Consider the following 11,402-nt stretch of genomic DNA (forward strand, 5'->3'; position numbering starts at 1 on the left):
TCATTAGAAAAAAACGCTTAAACCTTGGAATGATTGGAAGATACCAAAAAACCTTCGCTGGGGGGCCCTTGTTGGAGTTTTCATCATAACTGCTTTCCTCTTCATCCTTCACTTTGTACCGTGAAGTCCCACAGATAGGGCATTTCGACATTTCTTGGAATTCATGCATGTACAGTATGCAATCATTGGGGCAAGCATGATCTTCTGATACTCCATACCCATCGGACACAATAACTTTTTCGCCTTATAGTAACTTTTGGCAACGTGTTGTCCTCTGGAAGCAGATTGTGCACTACCCAAGTAGTGAGGTGAAACTTTTGTCACTCCACCCATACCTGGCCTTCACATTAACCAGACTTAACACAGCAGACAGCAGGGTTAAGGAATTCTTGCACCCTGCATACAAAGGCCTTCTTTGAATCACTCTGCAATCCTTCATACACAGGGGCGTGTGCTTGCTGGAAAGACTCTTGTCCAAGGTCACGAATCATGTCCTACAACCAATCTCCCATTTCTACATCAAACGGTTTAGATTGGAACCCACTTTGCATGTCTGTGACTTCACCATGCCATATCCACGTCGTGTAATTCTTCTTAATCCCATCACACAATAGATGATCCCGTATGTCATCGAGTAGTTGTTGTCTTCCATTCAAACAGTTGATGCAAGGACAATAATATTTTCCTTCTTCATTTGATCGACCTCTTTCTGAAACAAATTGCAAGAACTGTTCGACGCCATCCTCATATTCTGGGCTCATGCGACTTTCATTCATCCAACTTCGATCCATCTAAGAAATTCCATGCATGAAAATCTCACTTTTTTATTTATAGGTGTGGCCCTATCCCATTTAGGAAAACTGTCTTTTATGTTAGCTTCAAACGTCAGGGTTACCATTATTTACAAAAATTTGACTAAATTTCGGTAGCATTTCGCATTGGTCTCCAAGTACACGACATGACATCGGTGAAATGAATTTTCCGATAATCAAGTATGCACTCAGAGAACAACTTGAAATGCATTGAACCGAAACTTAATCAAATTAATGAAAATAATAATAACCTTCACGAATGAATCTAACATAAAAATACCACTCTCCCCAAACTGTCCAAACGGAAAATTCAAGACTAAATACAATGACTAATGCAAATTGTCCGCAAGAGTCATTGCATTCAGTCTCAAATAGGAATCTAAGGTTCACTCAGCATGAACAACAGTTGTTTATATAGCAAATTACACTGATCACATACAAGAACATACAAAAGATAAAATTCAATTACAAACAAATATAGACATCAATAGTTATTTATGTAACTAATCTCAAATGCTGGGTTTCAAGGGTGCTTATGCTTTATTATTGTAGTTGGGTATATGTGTGTGGGTGTGTGTATCATGAGGGTCTGTGTGTATCATGAGGATGTGTGTAGTTGTCATGCTAGTAAAATTTGAGGGCAAACTAGTGATCAATGTTGTTTTGTGTGATTACAGATTATGGAAATCTATCCACTATTGCTTTATGGAAATCTATCTTTTAAATGAGAAAATTAGAGTAAGATTTTCTGGTGGTTAAATTTCCGCCTGAAAGATCTGCCTAGCTTTATAAGGACAATAGATCCAAATGATTTCATGCTAGAAATCTTCCAAAAGGTTAAAAAAAGAAGAAAGATAGAAAGAAATATTATGACATGGTCGAGACTGATGATAGGAATAAAGAGAAAATAACAACTTTTGACATCATGGGGGTGTGTGAGAGAAAGAGAAAGAAAAAAGGGAATTATTCAGATGATGGTGATTCCAATAGTGTTGAGAAGGTAGTAGCTATGTGGGAGAGGAGACTTTCGTTGAAACTTCTGCATGCTGCCTTGAATGGAAAGGATATCTCCCGATTCAAAGTGAGGAGAGAATAGAAGCCAAGGCAAAAAAAGTGCACATTCTGCAGGCTCATGGGTACTACCACTGCTGAGCTGTTGTTGAATCAGTAAAGAAGAACAAGAGTTCAGTTTCTGCTGATAAGTCCCTAACACTGATTTCCCTGTTTTATAGGATCCAACACCTCAAACTGGAAAGATTACAATATCAGATTCTATTTATTCAAATTTAATATTATCATTACTCTTGTACATACACTATTTGTATTTTTATTTTTAAGGTAAATACTCATTTTTGATAATGAGATGGGGATAACTTCAGCTTTTATTGATTAGACTGCTGCTATCAACCTAAACGATAGGTTTAAGGATACTTGGGTGTGGGGAGCTGCATGTAATGGGATCTTCTCTACCAAAAGTTCAATAAAAAACATATATATAGATAATACAAGAGAGAGAGAAGGGCAGTGGCAGTCACAACATATATATAGAGAAGGGCAGTAGATAAAAATACAAAAACATTCAACACTAACAATTTACAAGTTCTGAGAGTTAAAATCACAGTAAATACTTCAAAGATATCAGTCCAATGAAAGAAAGGTCATGTAGAGAGGCATGAAGATATCAGCCCAATGAAAGAAAGGTCATGTAGAGAGGCATAGCATAAGTTACAAATATACCAGTAATGCATACAACAACAATTTCAAATTAGTTTTCGAATCAAAGATATAAATACCTGAGTTCGAGGCTTCAGCACAATTGACTTTCTAGCAATGACCGCATGACCAGTTTGAATTTCGAAACAGCAATGACCACAGGATCAACAATGGCTAAAATCGCTCCTAATGGAATCTGAAAATAGTATGGCAGCATAATTTAGTGTTTAGCAAATTAAATAAAAAAGGGCTAAATGACATTATAAATAATATATTTGATTCTGTCCTGCATCCATTTCCTTCTCTATCTAGTTTGGACTCTTATACTCAAATTACTTGCTGACTTTCTTCTATATTCACTCTTGCATTTCTGGGAGCTTGTGATTATGCTTAGTCATGTTAATTTCAGTGACTAAGACTTGTGTATGATTGTGCTAGAAACTAGGCCTCGGTCTCCATTATTCCCTTGCTTTCAGTTTTTTTATTTTTCATGTAATGAATATTGTTCATTGTTTTTCTTTTCCATCCACCTTTATGTTTCTGAATCTGTATGCAAGTTGCAAGTCTAAATCTTAAGTTTAACAACAGTTTGCAGGGAATGCATAGACAAAAAGTTAATAGATGAGAAATTAAAGCATTGTCCAATATGCAATAGAGACTTGGGTTGTTCTCCACTTGATAAATTAAGGTAGTCTCAATGAACATGACTCTACTTTCAGAAATGATTGACAGATTAGTCTATAATTCTCTGTGCTGCAGTTAACTGGTCTCATATCACTTTATCATACTATTATATGCTTCTGTGCATGCACCACGGGGAAAAATTGATGTGATCAGTTCTGCTTTTTTCCTGTTCTTATTTCTTTGTGATGATTGAAATTTTCATTTCTTTATTTTTCCCCCTATCGCTGGAGTTTTCCTGAATTTTGCCTGACTTCTGTATTGTTTTGGAAATGAACAGGTCAGATCCTTGTTTGCAAGATTTGAGGGATAAAATTTCTCATTTGAAGAACAAAATGCTTCAGTCAAATTGAACATCTACAGAAAGAAGAATTTCTCTTTCAGAACATTAAGATCAGTGGAACGATTCATCCACAGATGGCTGGTGCAAAAGGATCTTCATGTGCAATTCCTGGTTGTGATTCTAAGGTGATGAGCGATGAACGTGGTGCTGATATTCTTCCATGTGAGTGTCATTTTAAGATATGCAGAGATTGTTATATAGATGCAGTAAAAATAGGAGGTGGGATATGCCTAGGATGCAAGGAGCCATATAAGAACACAGAACTAGATGAAGTGGCTGTAGATAATGGGCATCCCCTTCCACTTCCTCCACCAAGTGGAATGTCTAAAATGGAGAGGAGATTGTCCATGATGAAGTCAACAAAGTCAGCACTGGTGAGGAGCCAAACTGGAGATTTTGATCATAATAGGTGGCTCTTTGAAACAAAGGGAACCTATGGCTATGGCAATGCTATATGGCCAAAGGAAGGTGGTTTTGGAAATGAAAAAGAGGATGATTTTCTTTAGCCAACTGAATTGATGAACAGACCCTGGAGACCACTTACTCGGAAACTGAAGATACCCTGCTGCCATTTTGAGCCCATATCGGTATATAGCTTTAGTCTTAAATGCTGTTTTTTTTTCTTTTCTAAAATATCATTTTTGTTTTGTTTCTTTTCTAATCATACCAATTTAAACAATGTTGTTCCCCATTATTCTGAATGGCAATTTGGCATTAGCATGTATTCCCATGTTCATGCCCAAAATAGATAATAGTTTATATTAATATGTTTGCGATTTAAGATTTGATAGATTAATAAGCTTACATATGAGTATGGCAATTTATCAATATTGACTTGGTCCTATTCCTTTCTTCAAGCATTCCAACACCAACTTAGAATACAAGAGAGGCTTATCAATTATTTACTTGCCCAATCCTTTTTCTTTATATTGTGTATGTATTTTTAGTCTTTGTAGTTAGACTTTTAAAACTGATTTTCTCTTCACATTTTTTAGTTCTTGCTTGTTTGTTTATCCTACAATTATATCATGTATACTAGTCCTGCACTTAAAAAGTAATGTGCACCACATCAATAATCTACATCATCTGACAATTTCCTTCTTCCTTTTATGTATGTTTGTACAGTCTTATCATTTTTATTCGTTTGGTTGTGTTGGCACTGTTCTTGGCGTGGAGGATCAAACACCAAAATACTGATGCAGTCTGGCTATGGGGCATGTCTGTTGTTTGTGAGATATGGTTTTCCTTTTCCTGGCTGCTGGATCAACTGCCCAAACTATGCCAGTGAATCGTTCCACTGATATAATTTTTAAGATTAAGATTTAATAGATTTTTTCATTTATTAGATTTTAACCTGTTTAATAATTACCCGCTGTAAATATAATTTTTTTCATTTATTAGATTTCTCATTTTTTCAGCAACTTGTGATGATATAATATTTCAAATTACAAGAGATAAGTATATAATATTTTCAAACACCTGAATGTCATTTTAAAACTGCTCAAGAAAGAGTTTGTTGCTGAAAAACTTATATTGAATGTAAATAAAGCTAATCCAAACACACTATGAGACTGCATAACAGAAACATGCTATATTAACAACCCTGCCACTTCACACCAAACTTTAAGGACTTCTTGTCATACATTTTTTTAATTTGTTTTTCAATTGTCTTCTCCTTGTAGAAGGGTTGCATTGTATCAATCAGCTTATAATGCATATCAGGAAAAATAACATTCAAGAAATAAATGAACTTAAATCGTTTATAGCAAAGATGTGCAATGAGTTCTAAGTTCTAACAGTTAAACATAAGTTGAAAGGAGATGTTAGAGGCTCAGACACACACAAACATTGTCATCACAGACCAAACAAGTTGCTTTGGTCCTTATCAGAATCGAGGAATGTTCTCAGTCATCACAGCCCTTGCTCATATTAAAAAGAACAATAGAAGAACCCAAATTAAAAAAATGTAAAAATAAATAAAAATGCTGCGGGGGAGGGTCGCCTTCACTGGAAATCACCCCAACATAAGAGAGCAGCAAGTTTTTTTTTTCTGGTGCATGACAAAAAAACAAAAAAGGAGGAAGTGGGTAAAAGAAGAAAAAAATGCAGTAAAGGTGCACCATATGGCTGTGGGCGAGATGAATCTGAGGGTCTATAAGTGTATCAACAATAAACCACACACAAGTGGATTATACAAGCCTTCATTTGACCTACCCACCTATAATAAGCTAGGAAATGGCTTTGTTTGTTTTATCAGTTGCTAGGAAATGGATTTGTTTCACATTATATCCTCTAAATCTAAATTGTAACTAATAAGTTTGAGCAGAGGAGGGAGATTGTCAAAAGTAACCCTAAATACATTCATTCAAACACTACTACAATTTTTAGATTTAACATCGCACGGTTAACATCGGTTATTCATTATAGTTAATTTTGTTATAAAACCAGTTAGTTTTTCTTACCCATTCGTGTTACTATGATTATGTTTCAAAAATATAGTCATTCATTGCTCCTATCTATTAGACACTTAGTTTCAGTTTTAGTTGTTTGATTTTGGCTTTGGTCTAAAAGCTTAAGTTTCAAGTATCTTCCAACCATTATTTTGTGTGAAGACTCGGTGCCATTGATGCTAGAAGCCAAAGACACTAATTGTTTGTCTTGCTGCTCCCAGTTTAGGTACTCTAGCTTTTGCTGTCTAATTAGTTCATGTTCTTCATTCAATAACCTTGTTGGCCTCAATTTTCTTATATACGCTTATGCAGCTGATAACCCTTTATTGTTGCAACAACCTATTGTCTCCACGTAAGCTAGTTTTCATATGTGTTTGGTTGTAGTCGGCACACGTTTTGATGCATGCTTAGATCAATCCAAGAATCTTGTGACATTGGATTCAACTAGCGTTTGAGACTTGTTAATACTAAAACAAACACACCCTTCCTCGTCTAAGTTTAGGTTTGGGATCTAATAGATAAGATACTAGGCAGAGTTATGTTTGATCATTCAAGTTCTGATATAAAGATATGTAAGCAGTAATTAATAAATGAGAGAAGGAATATGGATAAATTATACGCTATAATATTCATTGGGTTAATGTATATCCATAGTTTCAAAGACTAATTCAATCCTGAGGCTTGTGTATCTCTTGTGACTGTGACAGTGCGAATGCAAAGAAGATTCTCTCTATTGTTCAATGGCTCATGCCATTGACCAACAAATAGTGCTTGTATTATACTTATTCTACAAAAAGCATTCTTTTTTTTTTTTGGGTGGTTGAGATTTTGTGTGTTTGCTAGGTAGGAGAGGGAGATAGGTATGCCAGTGGATGTGATTATTTGGCTTGAGGGTAGTTGGCTTTTGAGTTGAGATTTGTTTCTAGAAGCTGATAACAAAATTTAATCCCCATAACACAAATGGTCTCATATATTCCTAAAAATGAGAAATTGATTTCCAGCAGCCCATAACCTTTGTAAGGTAGAAAATACCTTTGTGTGTTTTTTACTTTTAATATTATGCATCATGATGATGAAGTCCCTACATTATATGCATTTATCATACATTTTTTGTATCATTATGATTTTCAATCAATTTCACTCTATTAGTTTTCTTAATTCTATTAGTTCTGTTGGGCGCAAAGAGAAGGAAAAAAAAGCTAGGAATAAGATATTGAAATTCAAAAACAGCTACATGTGGGTGGAAGTCTAGGAAATTCAAGGACTTGCATGCCTGTGCAAGTCCTTGTTAGAGTTTATTTCACTTTTAATATTTGGGGGCAATGGTTAGTTTGGGCCGGGCTTTGATTTTGGTCCATGTTTCTGGAGTTATATTGTGGGACAGTTTGACTTGTTGATGATTTGAATGTGGGAATACACATTTGAGAGGGGGAATTAATGTTGAATTCAAGTGAGTTGCATCCAAAGCTAGTTGCGGGGCAGTTTGACTTGTTGGAAATCTTTTGTAGTTGCAGATTTCTTTGGAAGAGAATTTGCTAAAGATGATGACATTTCTTCTTGTGTGTATCATAGTAATTAAAAATAGATTAACTCTATTATTTTTATTTGAAAATTTGTACTGAAGTAATAGTATTGAAACTAATAGAAATAAAGAATAGAAATATTCAATGGTTTTGACCTTTCCCCATCTTTTGCACTCTCAATTTTTGAACTAGTAGCTCCATCTTATTCATGGAACTACTTTATAGTTGCATCTAAAGCTATCAGATCAACTTGTATTGCTTTTGTATTGTCTTTCCATGAGAAGCATATTTTATAGAAGCATATTTTCCATTTATATATGATGCATGATTTCTAGATGGAAAAACAGGTCAACCTAGGCCAATGGTGGGATGGTGGGTCAACTGCCCTTTTTTTAAAACTTATTTGAAGGTCAACCCATCAACTTTTTAATAGTGGGTTAGGCTATGTAGCATGGCTATAATTTAGAAGAAAAAAAAAAGCAATTTGGCTATGTAGCATGGCTATAATTATTTATTGCTTTATTGATTGCTTCTTTGTTCATAGGTTACAAACACTCGAATATCTCAACCTCTATCAGCGTCAAAAGTAAGATTGAATCCTTTAGCCTTCATACAATCTGTTCCTTCTAGTGAAAAAGTGAGGCGAGTTTATATTTCCTTGTTTTTTTGTCTTTATCTTTCTTAGTTTCTTATATATTTTATATTTTATATGTTTGATATTAAACGTGTAAAAAATAGAAATAGAAATTTAAGGAGCTTTTATTACTATCTTGAGAACTAAATTGCATTACATCTATAGTCGTCCTATCCTTCCCCAGGAAAGAATGGTGTAAGCTAGCTAGCAAGCAAGCAAGCACTGTTTATAAGCCCCGTTTCATTAGAGAACGTTAGGCATCTTTTTTATCCTTTCCATATTGTATATTCCAGTTCACTAATCACCTTTTCCTAGCCTGCTTGCAATATAAGCACATGAAGGCTGCGACATATTTTCTACTACTTTCCTGAATGAAATCTCACTATTGTCTCGGATACGTGTTGCTCACACAGCTGCACCCATTTCTCTATTCATTATCTTTGGTGTCCAACTTTTGTCTTTTAGGCTAGAGTGATTGAAAGGTAGGAGAGGATAAAATTGGCTTCATCACCTTCACTATTGTTGTTGTTGTTGCTTTGGTGTGAATCTGAACCAGGTTGAGCGACTAGGAATGCTAGATCCTTATTTTCTAGAGCAGCAACAGCTACTGGATTAGCATTACCAGGACTAGTAATAATAGCTTGGGGTGAATCCACTTGAGAAGCACTACTATTGATTTGTGATGAAAGTGAACCACTGTCAATGTGTTGATCTAAGGTTTGCTTGATTTCTAATTTGTAGCATAGGTTAGAGCTTTCAACTCATGACAGAGTAGGAAACAATGATGCAGCAATGTAGATGTAGATGTAGGGCATCCATCTAACACAAACCCAATAGCTTTCTCAGAGCTCGATTCCACTAAAATTTTACCAAAATCATGTTGCCATGCAATCTTAGGACTTATTGGAATGTTGTGATGCCTTAGAATATGACGATATAAACCCCAAATATCATACTTCCTTGCAACATTGAGGTGACCAAGCCATGCAGCCCAAAATTAACTTTCAATCCTCCTACTCTAACACAAAAATGTGATGTAAGTGTCTCCATTTTTCTCTAATGCTCTTATACTCGTTGATAGAAATTGGATCAGAAAAGTGCCCAACTAATAGGCTTCCTTTTCACTTCCAAACTAATAGGCTTCCTTCCTATTAGGCTGAAAGTGTATTTCTCTGGGTCCACTGACCTGTTATCCTTGAAATCCACCTTGAAATTCGTTTACAAACTTAAGTTTAATCCAAACATGCACTAAGTTTGCAAACTTAACAATTGTAGAAGGGTTTTCTCCCTTGGCAGAGCAGAAAAATAGATTTTTCTCTTTGATTTTCTTCTCTCTCATCTCTTTTTCTTCTCTTAATACATTATGTTGATCTTTAAGGACCTTCCAAATTACCTGTATGATCAATCCAACATCCAATTTCAATCACAACTCCATTAACACCTCAAGGATTTTCTGAAAAGTAAATCTAAAACATCCCCAACAACCCATGGTTGAACACTGGCCAAATCATGACCCTTTTCCATAGTTTACACTCACCCACAAAATGATTAGTAAGTGAATTGAAGCCTTAAACAGTTTATACAAGTATACACATCCATATAGATGCTCATAGCCAGGCCAGCCCTCTCCAACCCCACTACTAAAAAGCATCCACTCCCTACCACCTCCTCCTAGGAATCGCTACAAGTACCCATCTCTCCCACCTCCAGTGTACCCTCACCCCCATCCTCATCCACACCCACACCTACACCCACACCCACACCTTCTCTATGTCTACCACTCACCACCACCCCCACCAAAGAAAAAACCATACTATTACCACTCTCCACCACCACCTCCTCCAAAAAAGGCTCAAACCAACTAATAATATCAACTTATTTACCAGCAACATAAAGAGATAAAGTCATGTCTATTAGGAGATATTCCCAGCACAACCAGACTTGTCCTTACAAATCAGCCCTCCAAACGCCAATCCCACACCAAGTTTGAGGAGAAGCACAGAATAAGACATGGATATGGGGTTTTGGAAGAGAGTATTCGACTCATAAAACTCCATTGAATCAACAATGGCCAAACAAGACTGTTGCTTCAAGACCTTCCCTCTCCAATCCAAAAGCCTCAGATAACAATGAATCACAGATAAAATGAATCTGTCATACCTTTAACATATTCACAAAAGAAGACGCATACCCAACTACAATAATAAAGCATAAGCACCCCCGAAACCCAGAATTCCAAATTAGTTACATTGAGAACTGTTGATGTCGATATTTGTCTATAATCGAAATTTACATTTTGTATTTTCTTGTATGTCATGAATGTAATATGCTATACAAACAACTGTTGATGTCGATATTTGTCTATAATCAAAATTTACATTTTGTATGTTCTTGTATGTCATCAATGTAATTTGCTATATAAACAACTGTTGTTCATGCTGAGTGAACCTTAGATTCCCGTTTGACACTGAATGCAATGATTCTTGCGAATAGTTTGCATTAGTCATTGTATTTAGTCTTGAATTGTCCGTTTGGACAGTTTGGGGAGACAGGTATTTTTATGTTAGATTCATTCATTAAGGTTATTATTATTTTAATTAATTTGATGAAAATTCGGTACAATGCATTTCAAGTTGTTCTCTGAGTGCATACTTGATTATCGGGAAATTAATTTCACCGATGTCATGTCGTGTACTTGGAGACCAATGCGAAATGTTACCAAAATTTAGTCAAAATTTTCAAAATAATGCTAACCCTGACGTATGAAGCTAACATAAAAGACAATCTTCCTAAATGGGATAGGGCCACACCTATAAATAAAAAAGTGAGATTTTCATGCATGGAAATGCTTATATGGATCGAAGTTGGATGAATCAAAGTCGCATGAGCCCAGAATATGAGGATGGCGTCGAGCAGTTCTTGCAATTTGCTTCAGAAAGAGGTCGACTGAATGAATAAGGGAAATATTATTGTCCTTGCATCAACTGTTTGAACGAAAGATGACAACTACTGGACGACATACGGGACCATCTATTGTGTGATGGGATTAAGAAGAATTACACGATGTGGATATGGCATGGTGAAGTGACAGACATGTAGAGTGGGTCCCAATCTGAACCGTTTGATGTAGAAATGAGAGATCGCTTGGAGGACATGATTCATGAGCTTGGACAAGAGTCTTTTCAGCAAACACACGCCCCTGTGTATGAAGGATTGTAGAGTTATTCAAAGAAGCCTGTGTATACG

The 11,402-nt window shown here is 35.8% G+C and overlaps 1 non-coding gene across 1 annotated transcript; it reads right to left on the reverse strand.

The window, feature by feature from the left end:
* Positions 1 to 5,375: 5,375 nt before the first annotated feature.
* Positions 5,376 to 5,469, reverse strand: LOC113001016 (small nucleolar RNA snoR126). The gene has a single exon (XR_003266346.1). It is a non-coding gene; the product is annotated as a small nucleolar RNA snoR126 (small nucleolar RNA).
* Positions 5,470 to 11,402: the final 5,933 nt, after the last annotated feature.

The sequence above is a fragment of the Glycine max genome, unplaced genomic scaffold (genome assembly GCF_000004515.6).
Source record: "Glycine max cultivar Williams 82 unplaced genomic scaffold, Glycine_max_v4.0 scaffold_105, whole genome shotgun sequence".
NCBI lineage: Eukaryota > Viridiplantae > Streptophyta > Magnoliopsida > Fabales > Fabaceae > Glycine > Glycine max.